Genomic DNA, 13,785 nt, shown 5'->3' with positions numbered 1-13,785 from the left:
ACATGTGATGATACATAATATTGGTTGTAGGAAATGGCGGACGAGGAGTTAACTGATATCATGGTAGACATGGAGTTTGGAGAACTGATGGAAGACTGGATAGAAGATTGGTCAAATGATGAAAATTCAGATCGTGAAGATCGGTCAGAGAATGGGAACGAATGGGACGATCTTAATGTGAGTGGCATTGTCATGTTGTAATTTTTTGGTGGCATCCGACAACATTAAATCTTTGTGTTGAAAATTTATAGATCGATGAGCTTGATGATGATCAGGAAAACAACTCGGAGCTCTCGAATGAAGATTACATTAGTCAGGTACGTAAGTGAAAATTTTTGTTGGCATGCAAATTGAATTTCTTCTGGAATATTATATGATAAGTAATTATGTATTTGTGTTGTATTTTTCAGTTCATTTCCGAATGTCATAATGCGTACGACTATTACGGTGAATCCGACGCGGAGACAGGCCTTAACGACGAATCATTAGATGCACCTGGTTCTGGGGAGTCCGAGTCTTCGGTCATCATGAGTGAGGTATGTGTGTAATCAATGTTCTATGGAAGTAAGTAATGTTAAACCATAGAAATCTGTTTTCATGGCTGTGGTTTGATTGTGTAGGTGACACAAGATTCTGGTGCAAAGAATGTCCAAGATACTGCCAGTGCAGATGATAAGAGGGATATGTTCATGCAGATAATGGAAATGACCTTTACGTCTCACGATGCTGCGTATGATTTCTACAACAGCTATGCTAGAGATAATGGTTTCAGCATTAGAAAGAATAAGGTCAGGTATAGCAAAACAGAGTCACGTCATATGCGTTATAGGCGGTTTGTTTGTTCAAGACAAGGGAAACGTGACAGCAAGTTGCTAACCGAGGAAGGACACAGCCGTAGGCTCAGAGCCGAGACACGCTGCTTTTGCGAAGCGCACCTGACCGTCAAGCTTGACCAAAAGCGTGGGGTTTGGTATGTTGAAAGTTTTGAGGACAAGCATAGCCATATGTTGGCAGGACCGGACGAGGTACCTTTTCTTTGGTCCCACAGAAAAATCAAAGAGTACCAGAAGCATGAGATAATGTCCATGGGAGCTGCAGGGATTAGAATTCACGACATGATGGATTGCTTCATCAGCAAGCATGTATGGTACGGCGGTGTTGGTTTTACCAGGCGTGAAATATACAACCTTTGCGCCAAGGAGAAGAGAAAGCTGCTTTCAAAAGGTGATGCTGCCACAGCCATAGGCATCATGGCCAGTAGGAAACAGAGGGATCCTAGCTTCTTTTTCGAGTACAGGCTAGATAAGGAAGGACATTTGAATAGGATGTTCTGGTGCGACTCCCAGTCTCGTCATGACTATGAGGACTTCGGCGACGTGCTTGTATTTGACAGCACGTACAAGATGAACCGCTATGGTATGCCATTCATACCTTTTGTTTGTCTTAACAATCACCGGAAGACCACTTTTTTTGGTTGTGCCATAGTTTCGGACGAGACCGAGGAGACATACATGTGGCTTCTGCAGACTTTTTTGAGGTCCATGTGTCAAAAGATGCCTAAGAGTGTTATCACAGACGCCGACGCTGCGATGATCAAGGCAATTCGCGATGTCTTGCCAGACGTGTGGCACCGTATATGTACGTGGCACATAGAGAAAAATATGAAGATTCACCTCAGTCACAAGTCCTTGAAGGAGTTCCGAACTCTTCTGTACTACAGCACGTCCACGGCAACGTTTGAGGAGAGATGGCACGCATTTTCCAAAAAATGGCAGTTGAAAAAAACTGTAACATGGTTGAGGCGGATGTATAAGAAGAGGAGACTGTGGGCCACGGCATATCTAATAGAGGGGTTTTGGCTTGGCATGAAAAGCAACCAGAGGAGTGAAAGCCTGAACTCATGCCTTCACCTCCACCTAGACGGTGAAATGACCCTGGTGGATATAATTTTGCACTATGAGAACGCCGTTGTGCGTATCCATGAAAACGAGGCGCGAGATGACTGCACGGCCTCACAGAGTTTACCGGTGCCAGTTACTAGCTTGAGGGAACTTGAGATAGTTGCTTCTCACGTCTTCACTCCAGCAAACTTCTATATGTTGCAGCATGATCTTAGAAAAATTGACGGCATGGAGATTGTAGAAATTAAGCTGGGAGATGGATCACAGCAGTACATCGTGGCCTGGAAGAATAACCGGAAGCGCCGTTTTTGGGTGGAGTATATACCAGTAAATTCCGCAGAAACTATAAGGTGCAGCTGCAGAAGAATGATTCGAAAGGGTCTACCTTGCAAGCACATATTCCATGTACTGAAGCACTTGAACATATCTGAAATACCAAAGTGTTTAGTTCTTATTCGGTTCACGAAAGAAGCAAGGTTGGGACTAACTGCGAGGCGCACAAGTGATTTGTTGGGATTTGGTTGGACTGGGGCCGGGGAAAGAATGAAATATAGCCAGGTCAGTGTGTTAGCGTCTGAAGCTATGCATGCGGCATGCAAACACCCTGCTTTGTGGGATCAGTTACAGGAGAGTTTGAAGGCTGTGATAGCTAAGAGTCATGAGTATGATCTGCTACAGGAAAATTTATTGAAGCAAACAAATGACGTCAGTAAGTGTGAAGTTGAATATGTGGACGATGGTGAAGGCAACATGATTGAGGTTAAAGATCCTATGAAAGTGTCAAGCAAAGGTGCAACAAAGGCAGATGAGAGCCGCCCTGTCTCGAAAAATGGTAGACCACTCTCTTTTGATGAGTCGAAAACCCGGTGCGGCGCTTGCAAATTGGTAGGACACACTAGACGTAGCAAGAAATGCAAACTAAATCAGAAGTAAGTGTTTGTATGCATTACGGATTATTAAAGTTTGTATCATTCATTAACTTAGCTTGTCTTCTATCAGGTGCAGAAAAGTGGAGAAGGAACAAGAGTAGAACACTTGCTTCAATTATTTACTGTGTTAATCGGCCGGCTCATACTTTGGCTAAGGTAGCTGTAGGCGCTTGTGTTTCTTTGGTTTGCAGGCTTTGGCCCCCTGATTGTATCCTTAGTGTATTAGCAGACGAGATCCCAGTCTTTGTTTAAATAAAGTAAGATGTTTCCCTGTAAAAAAATCAAAAAAATTCTTTACTGTGTAATGACCGGGGTGGGAGGTAGAAAGAATATTATTGTACATTTCCCCTGCCCACGTCCTAAATGCCATTAAATAAGTAATTGTACCACTCTCCCCCCACCACACACTCACCCACCTCCCACGGGCGCCGGTTCGAACTCCCCTCTTATCCCCACCTACAGTAGATCGAGAATACCCTCGCTGGCGACCGCTGCAGCCGCCTCCATGGAGAGAAGCCTCGGCTGGCAGAGAGCGATGATGGACCTCGCCGGCGATGACGAGGGGTGGCGCGCGTAGTTGACGGAGGTGTGCGGCTGGTTCCCCAGCACGGAGATGTTGGTCAACCACGCGCGTGGCCTCGTCAAAGTCCTCACCGACGCCGAGAGGAAGCGCGCCTTCCCCTACGGCCGTGGCGTCCCGCTGGCTGTCCTACTCGTGTGGGCAATGCGAGAGGCCACGCTGAGCGACTCCCCTATTCAGCACCAAGGTGGTGGATGTACCGCTCCACCACCATGACGCTGCGGCCAGATTCAGCACGCGTCGCGTCAAGGGCGGACCGCATCGACGTCGAGCTCGCTGTCCCTGCGCCCGTCAGCCCGGACTACCAGGTCCGCCATGTGTCGAAGCCAGTGCTGCCGTTGGGCTCTGACGTCGTGGAGGACGACGTGGAGGAGGTACTGGTCATCCCTGATGACCATGAGGAGGGCAAGGAGGACGCTATGAAGATGGTAGTGCCGGTCGCCGTCGAGGGTGGCAAGACAATGCCCATCGATGTCGAGCTCCTTCCCCCCTCCCTGACATAGTGAAGGTGGAAGAAGAGGAGGTGGCTCAGGATCAGGTGGCGCAGCTATCCAACACAACGGTGGTCAAGAAGAAGGCTTCTCCGTGTGTGGTGCGCCGCTCACGCCGCCTCAAATTTCTGAAGAAGTGAAGATGGGCACAGTTGCTGAAGGAGGAGGAAGCTGCTGGTTATCTTAAGTTAGGTATGCTGTTATAAATTTCACCATATAAGTTAACATTATTTTGGGTTTGATGTTGGTTAGGTATGCTTTTATATGTAAGCATATAAGTTATGCAATCGGTACGGTTTGATCGGGTTCTTTGTGGCTGAAGAGCTGAATATCTACTGCTCACCCTAAGTGCCAAGTTCAGTTAAATTTCTGATTATTGAATATGTATTGTTGCTTTGCTTCAGTGTTGCATGGAAGCTGCTAGATGTTGCTCCTATGTTGCAACAAGACAATGAACTAGTCTGCTACATAAATCAGTAGTGTTGCTAGGTGATGTGCCCATGTGCATCACATACCAAATATAGAACATGCCAAAAGTGCATTGTCTGTCAAATACAGGACATGCCAAAAGTGCATTGTCTGCCAAATATAGAACATGCCAAAAGTGCACTATCTACCAATCATGATGGCCCCATGTTATTTATGCTGCAATCTCTGTTACACTTTGCCCATAAACTGAATAGCAAATAATTCAGCATCATTTCATCGTGTCAATTACAATGATGTCAATAACTTTGTGAACAATCTACTTGCTAACTATGACAGCAATCATAATGGCAAGCAGGCCAAGATACAGAAGACCTCCAAATCCTAAAATCCTATCCCTATAGAGCAATATCTCCTTGTGCATCTTAACCATTGCCCTCTTTTCTTTCTCATTCCTTTTAATTTCAACTTCATATTCTGTAATCTTAGTCTCCAGTTTCTTGTTCTTCATGGCAAGATACTTAATGACCAACTTTGCTTTGCTATCCCACTCCCCATCAACCAATTCAACATACTCAGAAGTGATATCATCCTAAATAAATCATGAGCAATTCAAGTCATTTTATAACTGAACTTGTCGCTGCAAGCGTTAAACACTGAACTTTTTTGCAGCTTGACCGCAATAGCAGTACTAGTTTGAAGATCATGCTCAGTAGACTAACCTGAAACACACGTCCCCCGAGTGCCCTGCCAAAATTGTCTGCATCTATGCAGACATGGCCACTAGGAGTTTCCTGATGACCACATATATGGAGCTTGTCATGGCCACAGGTGATGAATTATGGGCGATAATGATGGGATGTAAAGAACAATGGTAAAGAACTTACCTTTTTGCCACCAAAGTGTAGCACTGAAGAAACCCTAGCCGTGGGTTCTCCCGGCCCGCCGCCGCCCACGAAACCCCCGTCCCCTGTTCCACTAGATCCTCCGCCGCTGCCTCCTTGCCACTGAATCCGGCCCACCTGCTTGCAGGACCTAGGGTTCGACTTAACTTGCGGTCGCCACCTCTCTTCTCGCCGCAGCCACCGCCGCCGGACGCCCAGCTCGCTGTCATGCTTTCGCCGTTGAGATTTGGAGGCGCAAATAGAGAGGGAGGGCTAGGGATTTGGAAAGGGAAACGAGAAAAGGGGAAAGATCGATGTGAACCTGGCAAAATGGGCTGGTGTAGCGCTGCCGGGAAGATAGCCCGCTTGTGGGGCCCCTCACGTGGTTAGATGGGTCGTGCCTGGCATTATGGTGAGTACAGAAAAAGTTAATTATACATATAATAAAAAAACGACGGCTTTGTAAAACAAACTAGAAAAACATGATGCCTGATAACACGCGATAGAGCCAACGAGCTGACATGACTAATTTTGATGAGTGTAATATTACATTTTGGCTCGATATATTTGCTTATCTACCATGACTACTTTTCATAATAATGTGATGAGGGGGAATTACTAGGAGATTATGCAAGATGATGACATGCAGATAGCTAAGGCAGAATGCTAAGCTTGGTAGAGTTTTAAAAAAAGTTAAGATTGTGAAAATTTTAATATGAAGCTTACGAGAGCAGTTGAAGAGAAAAATAGACTATTATAAAAAATTGGAGAAGGAGAAAAATATTAAGCAAGAACACTTGATAAGTGAAGCCGTGAAAAATAAAATTATAAAAAATTGGAGAAGGAGAAAAATATTAAGCAAGAATAATTGATAAGTGAAGCCAAAACTTTATTGGTACGACCAAATTGTCTTCTCCGGGCGAATTTTATGACTGAATTGTCTTGTACGAGCGAATTGTCTGACAGACACATACACATGCATGTGCCCTGTTTATTACATAAAAATGATAGAACCCCTAAGATAATCATGCCGTCGAAACTTTCGACCGGACTAAATCCAAACCACTAAAACTTCAATCTTGCATGCCGCATGAATTCTTCAGGCGCGCCTTTTGCTTGCGATTTCGCGAATTTTGTTCTTCACACACTCCTTCGAGTTTGAAGGTGACATAATCAACTCTGCGACGAAACGTCTTCTCCTTGCATCAACGGTGGCCTGCAAAAATGACATAAAGGTTACATGAACCGAAGTTGCTACACCACCATAGTAGCTAGTCTACAAACGAAAATAACAGCATACATGTGTAAATTTGCGGGTGATTTTTTCCCCGTCCCAATGTTCTAGACATTCTGTGCCAAAAATGCCACAAGAGTTCCTGGTACATATGCAAACATTAGCGGTGGGCAATACAAACATGTGTGTTGTTGTTTGATTGTGCATGATGTCCTATTAACTCACCCATCCTCTTGCTGGGGTATGTCATACTCCTTGATAGGCCACTTACTTACGTCCGGATATTTCCCTGGTGTAATAAGATTTTCCTGACGCATATCTGTGCTATAGCCATTCGCTATAAAGAGGATAGTGTTAAAGAACAATCATAAACAATATGTAAGAGCAATGGTACAAATGTTGGTTACATTACCAGTGCTTTAACAGTCCTCTCAGTCAGGTCCAGAGGATAGAGCGAATCGAGAGCTTGGAATTCTTTCTTGATCATGTGCATGACCACGGTCATCCAGTGGCTATTGTCGATATTCAACGCGATATACGTCTACAGTGCAAAAAACCATTACGGATCAAAAGAAATACTTGATGAACTATCCTGTAGTGATGAATCACAAACATTACGTACCTCATCACACACAGTATACTCTTTTGTAGTGATGAATCACAAACATTACGTACCTCATCACACACAGTATACTCTTTCGTGACTCTATTAACTGCCCCAACTTTGGTCAGAGCACTATCCATGTTGCAGCTCGATGGCAATGGATCGTCATGTGCGATAGCACGATCTACAAGGAATTTGGACCTCCACGCTGGACAAAGGTAACAATCATGACCAACACGCAGCTCCAAATGTCCCATATAAGCATCAATAACCTGCATAGAATATCTGCGCATTACATGTTGAGAGTTGAGACATAGATTTTTGAGCATTTTAAAAACAGGACATGCAAGTAGTACTTACATCGTCCGACAGCCATCTATGAGCTAGTACCGGTAGAATCCTTTCGGAAGTCAGAGTTATGCCATGGCCTTCACTATAGTAATTTTTTTGTTCTTGTTCTTCTCAGTGCTAGCAGCTAACTCGACAAATGAAACAGTTGCATCAATTATTTCCGGCATCAACTCATCTGCCACAACCTCCGGCACATTATTGTTCGAAAATAGAGCTGCATGAAATAATATGAACGTCAACAATGGTGATCATATGCATTTGTAGTAAATAAAAAAAATTAAGAATGTTAGTTATGATACCTCTAGTAGCAGTACTAGTACTAGAGGATCTCTGACCACGGCTGGTACGCCTGCCGGGCTTGTCAAGTGCGTAGGGGGATTCAAATTTCTTGGGAACGGTCCGCTTCCGCTTACCGAACATAACCTCCTCATCCTTATCGATTGTTGCACCCTTTTTTCCATTCGCCTTAGCCACGAACTTGCTGACAGAAGATGGACAAATGTCTATGTCCGATGAAGGTGCTAGAGTAGAAGTACCAACCACCCAAGGGTTTTCCGGTGTACCCCCACATACATCATTACGCTTAACAGGTGAAGCTTCCTTGTGTCCATTTAGCTTCGGTGGGGTTTTCTGTTTCGCAAACTAAATCGTGTGAACATTTCTGGACGAAAAAAATTAAACGAGAAAATTATAGACAACGAGATAAATACATAGTACCTCTGGTACGGTTTTATGGTCGGGAAGCACTATATCAGGCTGCGTCATGTCAATGATCGGCTGTCCATCACTGTCCATGTCTTCCTTGTACACAAATTCCTTCTTTTCATATGGACCATTCTCGAACGAATCCACTTCGTCCGGATCATTCTCCGCGGATCGCACGGCAGCAGCCGGCTTGTACATGACACCTTCTTTGTTCAACTTCTCCAACAACCTCTGCAATAGAAATATAAACTTAATAATGGTAGGATGGTTTAAAACAGCAAACATACTATAAACTATAAAGTTTGGGTGTGATACCTCAGCAACTTGATCAGGGATTTGCCTCATCTCGGTGTGTATGAAGTCCATGCACCGCTTCATTAGAAGCTCCATCAAATCTTCCGACAATGCGGCTGTCGTCGACTTCTTTGCGTTTCTAGTTGCAGGCTTGGTTTTTGGCTTCATGGTAGGCGCATTATTTGGGATGTTGGGCTCCTGAGCCCTATACTCCTGGGTGATATTATTTTCGATCTGCATGCGATATTGAAGTACATGTGATGAATAAAAAATAAATAGTATTAAGTTACAAAACATTTAAGAAAGACGAAGCACAATGACTTACCCTTATGTTACCACGGCCGCGCCCATTATCATAGTCGAACCTATCTCTCCTAGTGGCTGCACCTTCTGTCCAGTTCCTCATAAGAGGTTGTATGGACAAGTTGGGATTATAGGCGCATTCGCCTTCGACCGGTTGCACCTTCTCCCAGTACAAGTACTACAAAAAAATATAAGGATTTAGAGTTAGTAAAATACATCACATAAAATTGCAATGATATGATAATTGAGATTATGCAACAGGTCTGATATGTGTACCTGCAAGAGAGCCAAATTGCCTTTCGGCCATTGGCGGAGGTGTTTGCCTTTCTTCACTATGCGAAGGCAATCAAGGAGAACACGCATGGTGAAGGCATTCCAGTTAATCTTTGAAATACGTTTCACATCGTAGACCAAAGCGTAGTACTGCTTTGGCACAATCTTGCTCGACATGGGAGCAATAATTGTTCCTAACAAGACCAGCACTACTTTGCGAAGGAAATCATCGTCGGTGGCTTTACTTTTAATTATGTCCTCAATGAGATTATCTATCACTATGTTTTCTGATGTCTTACTGAGAAATTGTGACGGCACCTGCTCCTTCATGTCCTCGCCTTCTTCAGTCAGAATGTCCGAAGCGGACAGTCCTTGGTTCTCGAGGTTAAAGATGCACGCGACGTCGACCGCACCGAGAGTCACCTCCCCAACCTGCTCTTGTATAATGAATCTGCCCGTGCTGGCCTGAAAATTCTCAATCATATACCTAATCAGCAGGGTACGCATCTTAATAGATGGTATTTGCAGCATGCTGCGCAATGATGTATCAGCCACTGTAGCGCGTTGACCGCTCGATAGATCTGCAACAAGCTTGCACCATTTCTCAACTGCGCATACTATTTCTCCATTCAGCTCGTCCATCCTGTTGAAAGAAAATATATAACCTCGTGACATTAGCTAACACTAAAGCAAAAATAACAATAGGCATGCAAAAATATAAAACTTTCTGGCAGTAGCTAACACTAATGCAAAAATAACACTAATGGAAATACAAAACTATCACCATGTATACTGCAACATGCAGCCAAGTGTGTGCTGACATGAGGCAATAAAAAAATAACTACAATTGGTAATTGAATTTACTTGCATCTGATCAAGTTCTTTGAGTATCATATAAATTATATAATCAATAAATTTAATATGGTAAACTGTTACTTATTCGTCTGGTTGTCTTACTAACAGGGTGACAAATTGTTCAGCTGTAAATAAACTAGAGTCTATAGCAATGGTACCTATTTGAGGTTCATCAACATCTAATGTTAATAAATCTTTAATGTTCTATGTGCACAACAATATAATTGGATCGTGTGAGAAAAATATAATTGGATCTTGTGACAAAAAATGTATTGCATCATGCTTCTCGAGAAACAACATCTTATTCTACCATGCTATGAAAGAACCAAAGAATGTTTTCATCTACGCCATCTGGTCAGAACGCATCTAGTCGAGTTCATACTAGTGGAAAATATGTGGTAAACCTAAGTCCATCAAAGCAACGAGACGGAGGAAGTAGCTTGCTATGAAGGCGCGAGGGAAGGAGGACAATTTACTTGATCGGTCGACGGAGATGAAAGAAGTCGGCGATGCGTTCTCGACGTAGTTCGTCGAAGTCGGCCTGCACGTGCGGACGACCTTGATCTTCTCGGGGTTTTTGTGGCGTGTGGGATGCGGCGGACGGAGCTGTCGACGCCTCGCCGGCAGGAGTCGATCTAGTCGACGACATGTGCGAGGAGGAGGAGATTATATAGGAGGTCGATGCCTAGGTCGTCGTAACTTCCCTGTGGCCAATCTCACGATCTATATTTTCCTCCGTTGAAGCGAGGCTAAACGTGCTCCTCAATCGTAGGGATTAGGAACATATGGATTAGCACGATCCCAGAATTGTGTAACAGAACGGCAAATACTCCCGTGATCGACGTGCGTGTGATCGACGTGCATGGAAAGCGCAGCATTGTGGGCTCCACAATATGGATCCGACACTTATTTGCGGTCTGGGCCGGCCCACCTACCTGCATTGTTTCTTCCCTCAAAATAAATATCATTGGTTCATCCCTAAAAAAACTCTTTGTGACACTTATTAGTTATTGTATACTTGTATATGTTCAACAATATTTATAGTATCTCTATCATTTCTACAATATTATACATGCATCGAGTGTCGGAAATAAACGATACTTGTCATGCATGCATGCCATGGTCATCGTAGGTTACGGATTAAGTTTGGGATCATTTCGTGAGATCGTAGCTTACGCATAAACCACTTTCAGACCTGCCCTCCGGCAGACCCGAATGGTCCTGCTTGTACATGGTGCATGTGGAAGCATGCATGAGATGACCCCAACTTTTGGGAGCATGTGGGCTTGGCCAATGTGGTCCCCCAGGCAAGGTGTGCACGAATTCGGACACAAAATGCACGTTGCGTCACGTGGGGGTAGTGTTGTAGGGTTTTGTTGCCAGAAAACCCAAGAAATTGCATCGAGTGTCGCAAATGAACGATACTTGTCACGCATGCAAGCCATGGTCATCGTAGGGTATGCATGAAGTTTGGGATCATTTGGTGGGACCGTCAAGGAAAACCAATTTCAGAGCTGACCTCCGGCAGACCCGAATGGTCCTGCTTGTACATGGTGCATGTGGAAGCATGCATGAGATGACCCCAACTTTTGGGAGCTTGTGGGCTTGGCCAATGTGGTTCCCCAGGCAAGGTGTGCACGAATTCGGACACAAAACGCATGTTGCGTCACGTGAGGGTAGTGTTGTATGGTTTTGTCGTCGAAAAACCCTAGAAAATGCATCAAGTGTACGATACTTGTCACTCATGCATGCCATGGTCATCGTAGGGTATGCATGAAGTTTGGGACCATTTGGTGGGACCGTCAAGGAAAACCAATTTCAGACCTGATCTCCGGCAGACCCGAATGGTCCTGCTTGTACATAGTGCATGTGGGGGCATGCATGAGATGACCCCAACTTTTGGGAGCATGTGAGCATGAGGAATTGAAATAATGAAGAAGTGCAATAGAACATAACATATTATCTTACATTTTGGAAATATTTCGAATATAAAGAAGAGAACAAATATTAGAATGAAGAAGTGAAATAAAATAGAACATTTTATCTTACAAATTAAAAATATTTCAAAAATAATAAAGATAAGAAATATTAGAATTAACAGTTAAAATAAAACACACCATTTTTGTTTATATTTCGTAAATATTATCAATATACAAAAGAGAACGAACAAATGAAATAAAACACAACAGAATTTGGCTTATTTTTTAAATTTTAGTAAACACTTTTAGAAATAATATAGAAAAAAGAGATTTGATTTTAAATATTAGAAATATAAACAAGAAAAGAAACAAAGAAAATATAAAACATTGGGTAAGGCTGCCCTGGGCCAGCCCGCCCGAATTGGGCCCAAGGCGGAGCCGCGCAGGGCACATCGCAGCGCACAGCCGTTGGGTGGTGGGAGTTTAGTCCCACCTCGCCAAGCGAGGGAGCGCCGCACCGGTTTATATACCCGGCTGCGACTCCCCTCACAAGCTCCTATCAATTGCAGGCAGTACATTGCCTAACTCTCGTCCCCTCTGCCCCGTGGGGCCTACTAGCAGCAGAGATATTCTGCACCACGGGCCCATGCACCGCAGGGTTCCTAGTCGTATGCAGGCCGTGGAGTATGAATTCTCCTGCTCTGGTAGGTGGGCACTTTTTTTGGCATATTGCCATGTGTATTGATCTTCAAATCACACACTAAATTATACACATGCTCACTTGCATTCAATACACAATTTTTTGTGTGCATACATGACAAGTTAATGTTTTGACCTTCAAGTCATCTAATAAATTTTACACATGCTCACTTACATGTAATACACATGGATATTAATTGGATTTCAACAAAAATGAGGCCGTGGTGTATGAATTCTACTACCACATGCATGCCATGGTCATGGTACGGTGTGCGAAAAGTTTAGGATCTTTTGGTGGGACCGTCAAGGAAAACCTCTTCCAAACTTGCCCTCCGGCAGACCCGAATGGTCCGGCTTGTACATGGTGCATGTGGGGGCATGCATGAGATGACCCCAACTTTTAGGAGCATGTGAGCATGGCCAATGTGCCCCCCAGGCAAGGTGTGCACGAGTTCGGACACAAAACACACGTTGCGTCACGCCGCGGCAGTGTTCTAGGGTTTTATCACCGCAAAATGCCTACAAGATGCATAGAGTGTCGGAAATGAACGGTAGTTGCGCGGCATGCTTGCTATGGTCATCGTAGGGTGTGCATAAAAGTTTGGTCTCAATTGATGAGACCGAGAAGAAGAACCTGCTTGTAGTACATGGTGCAAGTGGAGGCATACATGTGATTGTCCCAACTATATTTGATTTAATAATATTTCAAGTATGAAACAGAAAATAAAATTTATAATTAGGAAAGACAACCATGAAAAGTGAAATATGAGAGAACAATATATCATACATTATTTAAATTTATAACTATCAGGACAAAGAAAAGAGGAGAATATAGAAAACAAAAGAAAAAATTTGAATGAATAAGTGCAATAAAAGACAACACATTATCTTACATTTTGGAAATATTTCAAATATAAAGAAGAGAACAAATATTAGAATGAAGAAGTGAAATAAAACATAACATTTTATCTTACAAACTAAAAATATTTAAAAAATAATAAAGATAAGAAATATTGGAATGAAGAATTGAATTAAAACACAACATTTTAGTTCATATTTCGTAAATATTATCAATATACAAAAGAGTACGAACAAATGAAATAAAACACAACAGAATTTGGCATATTTTTTAAATTTTAGTAAACACTGTTAGAAATAATATAGAAAAAAAGAGACTTGATTTTAAATATTAGAAATATAAACAAGAAAAGAAACAAAGAAAATATAAAACGTATCAGCGAGCGGAGTAAGGTTGCCCTGGGCTAGCCCGCCCGAATTGGGCCCAAGGCGGAGCCGCGTAGGGCACATCGCAGCGCATAGCCGTTGGGTGGTGGGAG

General features: G+C 43.3%; 1 long non-coding RNA gene across 1 annotated transcript; it reads left to right on the top strand.

The window, feature by feature from the left end:
- Positions 1-116: 116 nt before the first annotated feature.
- Positions 117-512, top strand: LOC125536049. Its single transcript, XR_007294900.1, has 3 exons — positions 117-177; positions 252-317; positions 411-512. It is a non-coding gene; the product is annotated as an uncharacterized LOC125536049 (long non-coding RNA).
- The last annotated feature ends 13,273 nt before the right edge of the window (positions 513-13,785 follow it).

Source organism: Triticum urartu, chromosome 2, assembly GCF_003073215.2.
Source record: "Triticum urartu cultivar G1812 chromosome 2, Tu2.1, whole genome shotgun sequence".
Lineage (NCBI taxonomy): Eukaryota > Viridiplantae > Streptophyta > Magnoliopsida > Poales > Poaceae > Triticum > Triticum urartu.
The sequence above is the reverse complement of the archived record's forward strand: the minus strand, read 5'-3'. Positions and strand labels throughout refer to the sequence as shown.